This window comes from Eschrichtius robustus, chromosome X (genome assembly GCF_028021215.1).
Source record: "Eschrichtius robustus isolate mEscRob2 chromosome X, mEscRob2.pri, whole genome shotgun sequence".
NCBI classification, from domain to species: Eukaryota; Metazoa; Chordata; class Mammalia; order Artiodactyla; family Eschrichtiidae; genus Eschrichtius; species Eschrichtius robustus.
The window spans coordinates 47,768,769-47,782,944 of NC_090845.1; the positions used below are offsets into that span (position 1 = coordinate 47,768,769).

The 14,176-nt window shown below is 37.7% G+C and overlaps 1 protein-coding gene across 2 annotated transcripts in view; it reads left to right on the plus strand.

The window, feature by feature from the left end:
- Positions 1–14,176, plus strand: part of MAGED1 (MAGE family member D1) — a 71,253-nt gene that overhangs the window by 25,963 nt on the left and 31,114 nt on the right. Inside the window, exons 2-3 of one of the 2 annotated variants that reach the window (XM_068532995.1) lie at positions 6,690–6,793; positions 6,915–7,002. The exons of the other annotated variant lie outside the window; for it this stretch is intronic. The gene's annotated coding sequence lies outside the window, so the exon portion shown is untranslated. The remainder of the gene's footprint in view (positions 1–6,689; positions 6,794–6,914; positions 7,003–14,176) is intronic. 2 annotated transcript variants of the gene reach the window in all.

The window sequence follows — 14,176 nt, forward strand, 5'->3', positions numbered from 1 at the left end:
ACCCTATGTCTTCGGAGGATCCTTGAACAACCATCTTTAGCCATCTCCAAGGAGGGAGCTGGCTTGTTCCTTTCTTTTCCACAGTCTGTCCCTTAGGGAGTCTTTTCCTTAGGGAGGGCCCTGGCTTGTTTGTTTCTTTCCCAAAATCTCAAAGATTGAGAACCTTGGTTGGTTTATTTCTGTGGCCAGTTAGAAGTGAAGATGGCTGGGTAGGCATTTGGATTGCTTCCTAGAGTCTCATCTTATGTTTGTTTGTTTATGGCACACCTTTAATTTCCTGAATTTTGTAGAAATACACTTGTAGTGATCAAAAATTGCATATGAGTTTATCAACTTTCAGAAAATTGACAAAATGTTTTATATGAAGGTGTGAAATATTATACATATGTATTGTTTTTTAATTTTAAAACTAGTAATGGAATAATAAATAATTCCAAACCTTAATTAAAATTAGTATTTAATGTACTTCTTGGACCTGATTTATTTCACTTATATTAGAGCATATTTAAAATTAAGAGATGCTTATTTCGTATTTTAGTTTGCTGTTTCTTTACTTTTTACTACTGTTATTATTTTTGCTTTCTCTATGCATGTTGAGAATTTGAATTTTCAAGATATTGAAAACAGTGGCATATTTATTGTGGTTCTCCACTTGATGTCCTTTCATCCTTTGGCTTCTATTTGTGTCAATCTGTTTAATGCTCTTGGCTGCATTTCCATACATACTCACAAGGCAGAGTTATTCTAGAAAACATCATCCTTCTTTACTACCAGTTGAACACTACAGTGTAGTCCTACAATACAGTTAGTATAGGACCCTGTTATCTTTTACAACATGTTGGGCTCTGCCCTGTATCACAGGGCAAGCCACCTGAGGATGTCCATCTGACAGATACTGCTTGAGTAGCATGTTATGCAGAGGCTTCACATACCAGTGTGTGTCGTTTACCAGTTGGGAATTTTGAGGCCAGGGATGTGGGAGAACCAGCAGGCTCAGGAGAGAACTATTTCATTTATGGCTAGAAGGTGAATGAGGTGTTCTATACATCACTGAAGGGTGTGGTAAGCTTATTTTTCAAGGAGGGGGATCCTGGAGGTCACAAAGGAAAGATTCTAGGTGGGAAGGAGAATAGTGAACTGACAGCTTCAAGAGGCAATGAGCGTGGCTTGCTACTTTTCATTTCCTCTGTTTTCTTGGTTATCAGAAAAATATTTTCCCAGGGCCCTGGTAGACACGAAGTATGAGTGAAGAAGGAGGGAAGTTATAGCAGGTGAGAGAGGAAAACATACATAGTCTGAGAATGTCAGAAGTGCTAGGATACCCGTGGGGAAGATAGATTGATTTCAAGCCTTAGAAAAGTTAGCTAGACCATTAATTAATTAATCAATCAAGAAAATAAGTAAAAAATGTAGTGATATAGATTCTTTGCTGCATAATGAGGACATGTTGTTGAATTAGATATATTTTCTACTGAGTCTGGTGGGTGAGATAGACACAGACATTACAACAGGGAGTGTTATGACAGAGAGACCAGGGTGTGGTGCTTTCATTAGAAATATGGAGGAGGGTATCTCTAACCCCGGGGCTCAGAGAAGGCCTCCTGGAAGGCACCATGGTAAGAACTTAATTTTCCATAGAAGTAGCAGTTAATCTGGCAGTGGCTGAGAATCCTCTGAGTGTGGGGACCAGAGAGCAGGTGGTCATTTAGACCATGTATGGTAGCTGCCTGGGTCTGTCATCTAGCCTTGAGCTTGGGAAGTACCTGAAGAAATGAGCAGTTGAGAGGCCACTCTGGTCTAGAAGAGCTAGGGAAAGGGGGCAAATAGAAATAGTTTCATAAATGCTATAATGTTTCATTATGCTATAATATTGATCACCTTAGCCTTCATGGAAGAGCAGCTACTTCCATTTCCCCATGAAATTATCAGTTTCTCTTTATGACATGTTTTTTGCATCTTGTTTAGGGAATACTTTCTCACCTTGATTTCATAAAGGTGTTTTACAGTATCTTCCTGTAAAATTTTTATAATTTTCTTTTCACAATCAGGTTTATGATTCACTTGGAATTTATTTTTATGTACTGTATGATGTAGAGATCTTAATTTTTTTTTTTCTGAATGATTAATTGGTGGTTCAAGGACTATTTACTGAGTTGTCTGTTCTTTCTCCACAGATTTATAATGCTGTCTCTATAATATACCAAGTTGTAATGTATGTATATATCTGTTTCTAGGCTTTCTGTTCTCTTCCACTGTTCTATTTGTCTATTTCTATACTAGTATTGCACTGTTAATTACTATAGTTTTGTAATGCATCTTAATATTTGGTAGGGAGAGACCCCTTCCTTAACTCTTCCTCAAAAGTATATTCTTTGAAAAAAAAAAGTATATTCTTTGCCTTTTACTTTTCCATATGAATTTTGAGATAAGCTTAATATGGTCTCTAAGAAACTGAAATTTTGATTAGAACTGCATTTTAGTTATATATTATAGATACAGAAATGGCATCTTTACAACAATGAACGTGGTTTCTCTCTCCTTTTATCTAGGTTTTTTAAAAAATTTATTTACTTATTTATTTTTGGCTGTGTTGGGTCTTCGTTTCTGTGCGAGGGCTTTCTCCAGTTGTGGCAAGAGGGGGCCACTCTTCATCGCGGTGCACGGGCCTCTCACTATCGTGGCCTCTCTTGTTGCGGAGCACAGGCTCCAGACGTGCAGGCTCAGTAGCTGTGGCTCATGGGCCCAGCCGCTCTGCGGCATGTGGGATCTTCCCTGACCAGGGCTCGAACCCGTGTCCCCTGCATCGGCAGGCAGATTCTCAACCACTGCGCCACCAGGGAAGCCCTATCTAGGTATTTTTAACGTCTTTGAAAAAAGTTTATTATAATTTTCTCTGCAAGGGTCTCATGCATATTTTGTTAGGTATATTTCTGTGTACTGATAGTTTTTGTTGCTCTCACTAATATTTTTAAATTACATTTTGTAATTCATTGTGAGTGGTATATGGGAATGCTTATTTCTGGTGTATAGTTTTTAGATCCATTCACCTTACTAACCTCTTTCTCTAGATCCAATTGTTTGTTTGTAGATTTTATTGAGTTTTTATATAACATTTATGTAAATCATACTTAAAAGTACATGAATTATACCTGTACAGCTCAGTGAATTATCACAAAGTGGTTTTGGTTTGTTAATGTAATTTGTGAATAACTAATTATTTTTCCCTTTCAGTCCTTATACCTCTGTAAGTTGATATCATTGTGTATAAAGTAAAGTAGAATTCTTTTCTGAAACAATTTCACTTGAGCATCTCTGAGGCCTCATGCTCTAATGAGCTGTGTTTGACACGTAAATACTTTAGAAGTCATCAAAGAAAGGAAATTACCTTTATTTGGAAATTTTAACAGTACTTAATAAAAGAGTCTACAGGGTGGTAGTATTTCAGTTAATTGACTACTGTCCAGGATTTGGTCTTTAGCATTTGTGAAATGCTAAAATGAAACTTGGTGATGAACAAATACAAATTAACTTACTGAGACTAAGATAGGTTCAGAGAGAAAAGCACACACGTCTCACACTAATATTTTCTTGTGGCGAGAACACTCAGGTCCTCTCTCTAGGGTATGTCATTTGGGGTACTTGGGAAGTCAAACTAAGAAAACAGCATGTTGCTTACTGTGAGAGCATCGAGTTAAAGCAAAAAAGGTAGAGTATCTCACAAACATGGAGTCTTTTGTGCAGCTCTGGGTTGTTTGAGGAATACATTTAGATGTTCTACCCTGTCTTCATCACACCCCAAGCAGCTTGAGAGACAGCAAGATGTAGTGAAATAATACTGGACTTTGTAGCCAGTAGACAGGGGTTTAAATCCTAGCTTATAGTGTACTGACCTTAGGGGTTTCATTTTTCTCACTGATGAAATAGAAATCATGACACTGTTCATTTAAAAGAAATATATCCTCTCAAAGTATTTGTTATATAGTAAATCCAGCAGAATCATGGATTTATATTTGTTTATCCATGCCTATGGGTAGAGAGGAAAGTGCCAATGATCTTTTCCTAATTTGTCAGAATGGTCTTAGAAGTATTAATCTGTTTTTAAATATAGAGATGGCAATTTCAGCTTTATCAGATGTATTAGTTTCCTATTACTGCTGTAATAAATTGTGGCAAACATAGATAATAAACACAGATTTATTATCTTGTAGTTCTGTCTGGAGGTCAGCAGTCCTAAAATCAAGGTGTTGGCAGGGCCGAGCTCCCTCCAGAGGCTCTAGGGGGAAATCGGTTTCCTTGCTTTTTCCGGCTTCTTAAAGGCTGCCGGCGTTCCCTTGGTTAATGGTCCTTTTCCCTATCTTCAGATCTACCAGTATATCATCTTCAACTCTCTGACTCTGACCTTCTATTTTCATGATCATATCTCCTTCTCTGACTCTCATCCTCCTGCTTCCTTCTTATAGACTCTTGTAATTACATTGAGCCCACCAGTATAATTTAGAATAATCTCTCCATCTCAAGATCCTTAATCACACATGCAAAGTCCCATTTGCCGTGTAAGGTGACATACTCACAGGATCAGGATGTGGACATCTTGGGAAGGCCATTATTCAGTCTACCACACCAGGTTAATGAATTACCAAATAAGATACTTAATTAGAATTACACATTTCTTTTGTGGATTATTTTCATAGAAATAAGCATCAATTTCTAAAGTTGCAGGAGTCTTATAAAATGCTTTTCTTTAAATAATACTTCTAAGGAAAGATATGTATTAACAGAGAATAGAATTAGTTGGTAGCAGTTATGAATATTCATAAGTCTCCATATTGTAAAAGAGAACAAGATTGACATTCTCATTAAAATTCTCAATTTAACATCTTTCAAATTTAGATTATTTGAAATAATTGTGAAGCAAAATGGTTTCCACCCCTCCAAGGCTGTAGGGAGAGAGTACAGAGCCCACATCTCTTTTTGAATTTCCTTTTGTTGATTGTGAACATTTGCATTTGTAAAGTTAGGCTCTGGAATTTCACTAGCTATTTTTAAAGAAAAAGCAGGTCTGGAGCCCAATTTTGCTTGTAGAAATGGAGAAAGGTCTGAAAAGGATTTTCTGTATTATCAGTGAAATTATATATTTTGTGCCTCGTAAAGTAGTTGTTAAGATTCAGTGTGATCACTTTTACAAAATCCTGACACCTGCTTCAGTGAGTGAGAGCAGTTTGAGTCTCTTACACTCTTCTGTACTTTCCATCTTTTGTCTCTTATTAATTTCCTCTGACTTGTTTTAAATTTTCACAAATTATTTTCCTAATCTCCTGATTAAAGCTATCCCTTGAGTTTTTCATTTGGGGTATTGTATTTCTTTTTTAAGTTGATTAGGTTTAATTATGATATACCACTTGTTAGAGTTTCCTGTTGCTTGGAAATATCTTTAAGTTTGTTACTTATTTCTTTATCCATGGTAAAATACTGATTTTATGGTTTGTGTTTGCTAATCCCAGTGTTTGAAGTCTTTTCTGTTATCAGCTGATCCTGTTGATTTGCTTCTTTGTCTAATTCAAGGTTCAAGGATCCCAGGGCAAGTCCTATAGTTCAACCTGAGCTACAAAATGACCTGCTTCCCATTCATCCTACCCCGAGATGGTAGTCTTTGGGGTCCCAGCTTATTGTAGGGAGGGTCTCCTGATAGTTTTCCTACTCTGTGTAGTTCTGGGCTTTATCTGTTTCCTTTGCCTTTCAACGCAACTGAAATATAGAAAGTTAAATTTTGGGGGGATTGCCTCTCTGCTTATATTTACTTCTCTAGGTTCCCCTTTTCCCATGGTGTTGCTCTGATATTTCCATATTTTTATTGCCCTGTCTTTTTGTTGTTTTCAAGTAGTTGTTACTTCTTTTTCACCAAGATTTTTTTTAGTTGTTTTATCATGAGGGTTTGTCCAAACAAGCTGGGGGGCAGAACTAGCAAATTTTCCTAGAACTCTTTCATTTTCTTTTGAGATTAGGTTTAGGCTCAGAACGTCTCATTACCTTTTGGGTTTTTATTTTCTTTATTTTATAGAGGAAAGGTCTGTTGGCTGAGGAAATATGTACAACCTAAAAGTAGGGAGTTAAGTTTGATTCGGGGACCTTACTAAGGGAGGAGACAGGGTATATAGGAGTTCTTTGCTGGAAAAAAATGTAGTCGAACATCAAAATATTACTGCTAATCACAAAAATAGACATCTCAAGTTAACGATTTTAGTACTTTTCTGTGTATGGGAAGATGCAAGAGTCTGGGCTCAAATTATTCCTTAGATACGCATCTTATAACTGTCTAGGGCCAGTATCCCCAGCACAGAATGCTTCCTGTTTTTCTCCATCGTGAATTCCCTTCAGGGCGCACCATGCGGGAGGGGTGGGGGGCGGCTGCAGTGGCTGCTGACTTGATGGCTGGCAACATTTGTTGTTTACTGGAATGGCAGGCAACACTCCCTTTGCACACATCCAGTGCTCAGAAAAGTAAGGATATTTGCCCAAGGTCCAATAGCAAGTAAGAAGTAACATTGGGATTTTAGCCTTGCTCTATTCAACCCTGAAGCCTATGTGCTTAACCAATTCAGTGCACTGTAACCTTTGGATTCCAGTGTTTTTTGTTCCTGGATTATGGAACAAATCCATGGAGAGTAAATGACTTGTGTTTTTCTTATCAGGTTTTCATCCCTCAAGGTCAGCGCCCTCTCCGTGGCTCTTGGGAACACAAGCGTTTCTATGCCTCTTTCACAAGACCTTTGCCTGGTTCTAAAACATCTAATAAGTAAGAAACCCCCTTCCATCACCACCCCCCCCCCCCCGCCCCCGTACCCTTCAGAACTGAATTTAGGGACATGCAGTACCCCAGCTCTAACCACAAACTTTTATTTCCTTTTCAACTGCAGGATTTTCCACATCAAAAGACCAAAATAAATTCCCAGCTGAATTTGGAAAGAGCTAAGGACAAAAGAACCCAGAAAGAAATCCTCTTAGGTGAGCAAAGGAAGGAAACTGGGGTAGGGAGGGACTTGTGAACTTACAGCTTTATTAGATAGTGTTAGGATAGTTTTGGAATTTTGGTTGGTGAATGCCCACAAGGCCCCTTTGCATGGTGGAAAACACAGGAGCTTAAGAGCCAGGCATACTTGAATTGGCTGTCAGTTCCCCTACTTACTAATTCTAAAATATTGAGTAACTCAGTTTCCCTCTCTGACCATCAGTTTCTTCATCTATACATTTGTAATAATAATACCCATCTCTCAAGGTTTCCATGTGAAATATAGTATTTCAGTGAGTGTTTGTGCTTGGTATATGCTTACTAAACAGTTGTAGTAGTTGTTGTCTTTATTGTTGCAACTGTAGGGGCGGGAAAATTTTCCCTTCTTCCTTTATAGGTCCCTTGACTGGTCTAATAATTAAACTGACATAAGACAGATTAACAGGAGAAAAACAAATTTAATTTTGTATGTACAGGAGTCCCACAAAAATGTGAGACTCAAGTGATCAGAGCAGAGAGCTGTTATACCTTGTAGATTAAAAAAACAATGTATTTGTGAAGAATCAACAAGACAAAGGGGTTTGGCCTAGAAATAGTAAATAGTAAAGAATTAACAAGGTTTGTTTGTACAGCCTTCTCGGGCCCTAAATTCCCTATCTCTGGTGATAAGGATGCCTTCTACCCTTCTGGTACAGGGAGGATATCTTTCTCTTGAGAAAGTTTTCTCCTGCTTTCAGGGGGACAAAGGAGTGTCAGAGTATTTTTCTTGCACCAGCTGGTTCTCAAGTACCTTTAATTCAAAATAATCAATATGCCAACATGGCATATTTTGGGGTGACATATTCTAAACCCCTATACTCCTCTCAAACTCTCCATCTGGTGGGTGCCATAAAATCAGGCAAAAGAGAATCTTTCTTTTCCTATTTTCTTTTTGGTTACCTTTTTGTTAGCATGCCCAGTTACTTCTCCCATCTCTATTGCTTCCCCTTCTTCAGTGCCCTGAAAATGAATCTCTTGCTGTCTCCCTTCTTCCAAATCCTTGCTTTTCTCTCTTAGTTCTACACATTCAACACCTCCTTTGTTCAGGTCATCTTCCCATTTCCACTCAGTTGAATCTCTTTCGTTGTCTCTGCCATTAGCCTCCAAACAAACTAGTCATCCTCACATCACTTTGCTTCTCCAAGTCCCTCTCTCCCTGAGTTGGGAGGCCACCTAAAAATGAGACAAAGCCATGAAGTCCCTAGACCTTAGTTTTCTGACTAATTTTCTTTCTACCTCATTTTGGCAGCTTCATTTCATCAGGTAAAAGTTATATGTGTTTTTTCTGTCTATTCTTTGTTTGCTTATGGATATCTTTATCTTTTTTTTTACATACTTTGTATTATAAAGGTAGACACATGCTCATCGTGAGGATTTTGGAGAACAACAAAACTTTATAAGGAAGGAAATAAAAATTGTCCATTTCATTACCCAGATATAAATTGTATTAACTAATTGATATATTTCTTTTGAGTATATACAATTTTGTATCCTGCTGTATTAGTTTGCTAGGACTGCCATAACAAAGTACCACAGGCTGGGTATCTTAAATGGCAGAAATTTATTTCCTCAGAATTCTGAGGCCTAGAAGTCTAAGATCAAGGTGTTGACTGGGTTGGTTTCTTCTCAGTCCTCTCTCCTTGGCTCGTAGATGGCTATCTTTTCCTCCCTGTGTCTTCACATGGTCTTCCCTCTTTGTGTCTCTATGTTCTAACTTCTTCTTATAAGGACACCAGTCATATTGGATAAAGGCCTACCCTAATGATCTCATCTTAACTAAATTACCTCTTTAAAGGTCCTATATCCAGATACAGTCACATTCTGAGTTACTGGAGGTTAGGACTTCAACATGTGAATTTTAAAGGGACACAATTCAACCCATGCTTTCTCCTCTAAAACCTGCTTTCTTTAAAAATTATCTCACATGAGAATCTCCCTTGTCAGTAACAATTTTGGGCAACATTTTTGTTGCCTGCGTAATATCCCATCATAAGAGTATACTGCAATTTATTTAACCATTCCCATGTTTTTGGATATTTTTTGTGTGTTTCCATTTTTTCACTAATATAAATGCTTCAATGAATCGTTTTGTACATGAATCTTTATTTGCATATCTGACCATTTTGTTCGGTAGATTGTTTAAAGAGTAATTACTGGCTCAAAAGGTACAACTATTCTCTGGCTCATAATTACACACCGGAAAGTTGTTTTCTAGAAGTTTTTACCAGTTTACATTCATACCAGCAAGGACAACAGTCAAACATGCACTCATATAAACTGCTTGGTGAGAATGAGAGGAACAGTTAATCTCACATGGTTGTTTCAATTTACAGTTATTGATGACTGATAAGGTAAAATATTTCATGTATTTATTTTTTATATTTCCTTTTTTGTGACTGGTTTACTTATGTTTTTTGCCCATTTATGTTTGAGGATCTATCATTTTAGATGATAAGGTTATGACTAAGAGTAGGATCTATTTCAATGAGGGAAATCTCAGAAAAAGCCAAATTCCGAAGAATATTATGGATCCAGAATCCAAGAACAATTGGTCAGAGTCTTTTCTGTGGAGAAGACTTGGCATGTGATGACATAGGCTGCAAGAAGGCTTGGCAGGGAAGAATCTAACATATTCCTTTCTCCAGGCAAGTCTGTTGCGGGCACAATACTGCCACTTATAAAAATAATCCTACTGAAGAGAAAGGCTGAGAGTGCATTGGCTGAGAAAAGGCTGAGCTAGATGTCTGTTATATGAGGAAAGCCCCTAGGAGAAAGAGCATAGAGATATGGTTCATAGGACTATGACTCTGCAAAGTTTTTAGAATGTGTGAGACACTGGGAAATTTTTGATGCACAGAAGCCCTACATGTATGATTAGTGTCTAAAAGTCTTTTGTTAGTGTTCAAGGTTGATGCCTCATAGTACTCTAGTAGAGAGAAATCCTGTGAAGGTAATGAATATAAAGGAATTTTTAGTCATGAGGCCAATCTTAATTTGACATCTGAGGATTCACACCTGAGAACTTATTAATATGGCTGTAAAAATGTGGGAAGGCCTTCAGGCAGAACTCGGTTCTCTTTCAACACCAGAAGTTTCATAGGGTGGGGAAACTTTCCCAATGTGAAAGAAATTGCAGTGAATAATCAAGGTTTTTCCACCATATGAAAATGCATAGTGAAGAGAAACCCTATGAGGGTATTAACTGGGAGAGACTTCAGGACAAGCTCAGACATTTTCTTTTGAAATATGAGAGAGTTCCAAGGGAAGAAAAACCTCTATGGTTGCAATGCCTGTGTGGAAGGCTTTTCAGATCTAGCTCAGATCTTATTAAGCCAAAAAAGAATTCATGGTGCAAAGAAAGCTTAAACATGTAATGAATGTGGGAAAGGGGTTTTGTTGATATGAGTCCTTATAGAATATCAGAAAATTCATAGTGGAGATGGAAGGAGAGCCTTGTTTATCATCTGCAAATTCATAGTGGAGAGAAACTACTAGAATGAATAAGCCTTCAATTAGAGGCTAAGTCTTATCTATCATTAAGTGATTCATAAAGGCAAGACCCTCAATGTATGTAAAAAATATGAGTATGCTTTCCTTAGGATTTAGCCTTATTTGGTATCAGTGAGTTCATAGTGCAGTGAATGTAGAAAGGCCTTCAATTTGAAGTGTAATCTTGCTCAGCATTAGACAGTACAGGTATCTGATTAATGTAATGCTGGGGAAAGGTCTTTGTGAGAAAAATCAGATCTTGGTAAAAATGAAAAAAAGATTCATAATAAAAGTTAATTAAAATACTTTCCATTTATTGCATATAATTATACACCTACCATGTATACTACTACTATAAGAACTTCACATAGTTTAATCATTTAATTCTTGGAACAATCGTATAATATAGGAACTCTCATCCTTGTTTTACATGTGAAGAAACCAAGAAAAAGAGATGGAAGAATTTTCCCAAGGTCACACAGCTATCACTGGAAGAGCCAGGGTTTGAATCCTAGACAGTTTAATTATTCTGGGTTTATACTGGCAATGTGTAAATCTTCAGAGATTTGTTAGCCTTTATTCATCATTAAGTGATTCATTCCAGAAATCACAATTCACTCTTCAGTGCAGTGAGTTTTGGTAGCCTTCAGTCAGTTTTGGAATCTGGTAAATACTCCCGGAAACTCCACATTGAGCTCCAGAAAATGGAGTAAAGGTTATAAAGAGTTTATCGCTTTGAATAGGGATCACCTCCAAACTTGAAAGATTTCATTAATAACTGGATTCTCTTCTCAAATGTTCACCATAACCACTTCTCATGGTGTAGGCTCTGAAATTGGCTAGGTCAGTTTCATCATCACGAAATACGGGAGAATCGTCCAGTTCTAAAAAAGACTGAGTAAGAATGGAGGCCAGACAGATGTGTGTGCTGGAAGCTTCAGGAAAGGTTCCAGATCATTTTAGGAATTATAACCAGAAAAGCCAAAATAAACTGAGAAAATCTAGCCGATAAGAAGTGGAGAAACTAGGGTATATGGAATGATTTTCCTCCCGGTATGGGTATAGACATAGGTTGCTTGTCTGTCACCTAGTATTCAGAGGAACTACTGCTTGAAATTGCCATAGGAATATTCAGTGCCTTAGCATTGACAGATCAGTGTGACTTCCAGAAACCCAAGGTATAAGAACTCTAATACATTGATTTTTATATCCTCTCACTTTAAGAAGGCAGCATGGGGATTTCCCTGGTGGTCCAGTGGTTAAGACTCTGCGCTTCCACTGCAGGGGGCATGGGTTCAATCCCTGGTTGGGGAAATAAGATCCCACATGCCGCGTGGCACGGCCAAAAGAATAAAAAAAAAAGAGGCAGCATGGTACAGCAGAAAAGTATTTATGTTCTAGAATCAGCTATACCTGGGTTTATTTACCAGCTTAACCACCTTCTAGCTGTGTGACCTTGGTTATATTTAATAAATCTCTCTGAGTCTCATGTTGCTCATTTTTTAGGTCAGAATATTAATACCACAACAAGTTGTAAAGATTCAAGGGATTTTAAGGGTTATAAAGTGTCTAGTGTAGTGCCTGGCACATAGTATACACTTAATGAATGTTTGCTATAATTTTTTTAGTTCTGCCAGGGCCTCAACCCTCTATAATACAGAGCTCCCCGACCCCAGTGTTTTACAGCTGTGTTGAGATATTAATCACTTTAGACCATGAGCTTCTGCTAAGTCATATGGTACCTTTGTGTGAATTGGAATATGGTATCTCTTCCTCAAAACATTTTATTAATACCTGCCAGAAAATTGTCATAATAAATGCAAATATCTATGATGTGCACAGTGTGAATGATACCCTGCAGAATCATGTGATGCAAAGCTTGCACAATCTGCAAATGGTAGGCTAAATAGTGGACCTCCAAAGATGTCTGTCTTAATTCCCAGAACCTGAATATGAACCTGATATGTTACTTGAAATGGTAAAAGGTTAAGGATTTTGAGATATGGAGATTGTCCTAGATGATTAGGGAGGGCCCAGTATAATCACAAGGCTCTTTATAAGAGATAGGCAAGAGGGTCAGAGTTATAGAGAGAAGATATGTGGGCAGAAGCAGGGGTCAGAGAGGAAAGAAGATGCTAAGCTGATGGCTTTGATGTTGAAGAAAGGGACCATGAGCCAAAAACTGTAGACTCTCTAGAAGCTAGAAAAAGCAAGGAAATGGATTCTCCCCTAGAGCTTCCAGAAGGAATGCAACCTTGTGAACCCATTTTAGACTTTCGACTTCTAGAACTGTAAAAGAATAAACTTATGTTGCTTTAAGCCACTAAGTTTGTGGTAATTTGTAGTGACAATAGGAAACTAATACACTGTACAGGCAGCCCAATTTGCCTGGAGCTTCCAGGCCAGTTACTTCTGGCAATGAACAGTCTTGCCCAGTATAGCCCCATGTCTGTACCTATGTTATCATTTTGTATATGTGTTATGGTCTTAAGATTTGGAAACAGTGCTCCAATAGATTGTTGTTCCATTTGAGAAAGGAGTTTTTCTCTTCTGTACTTTCCCAGGGGTTCTGGATGCAGAAGGAATGAAGATAAGTTGATCCATTGTTTCTCCAAGTGTGATATGCCTGGTAGCCCAGGTGCAGCACTTTGCTTGTTATCAGATTTCTGATCCTTAGAGAGGAATATTTTCTGAATCAATTGAGGTGAAATTGAAGTATAAATCAGAATACCAATATATGGGGTTTTGTCTCGTCGGATGACAAGATGTCTCTTCAATGGGTAGTGCTGGATGTATACAGACAGAATTTACCTCCTGATACCAGTTTTTGCTACAACATACTGTTTGTTGCAAAGAGTGTTTAGGAGATACTCTGCCATTAGTTATGTTAATTCTCCCATGTTAATTCTCTTAGATCAACTCCAGTAATTACTGAGGCACTCCATTGTGACAGCCTACATTCCAGGATAAGAAATAAATTTTATATCTTGTGCCAATTCCAATTGATTGAAATCGGTTTTCATAATATGCTGGCTTGACAATGATTCTGAGGTGCAAGGGGACAATTCTATGGTAGATTACGGATGTCTGCCATAGATAGGAGATTGGCATCAGGCTGGCCTCATATATTACATCCTTATGATGATTCTTTTATTTATTCAGAAACATTTGTTAAGCATCTTCTTTATACCAGGCACTGTGATATATATTTTGAATAGAGAGATGAAAAAGATATGTTCCTGGTCCTAGAGAAGCTGATATTAGTAGAAGAGACACATAAACAAATCTACACAGCGAAATATCACAGATGCTTGATAAAAGTCTATATAGAATACATTAGAGACACAGAGGAGGACATAGTTAATTCTGTTGGGTGGAAGAGCATTCCAGAAAGAAATTAATGCTTAAGTCCTGAAAGGTGTGTAGATGTTGTCAGTTTTAACTGTTGGGGCTGAGAAATAGAAGAGAGTCATTCCAAGCGGTGGTGGTATGAGCAAAGACACATTATATGAAATAACTCAATGTTTTCAGTATATTTATGGTATATTCAAGATGGTTAGTATACTTGAAACATAGAAAGTAAGAAGATACTTAATGAGACGAAGATAGTGGCCAGATCATTGAGAGCCTTGAATGCTATAC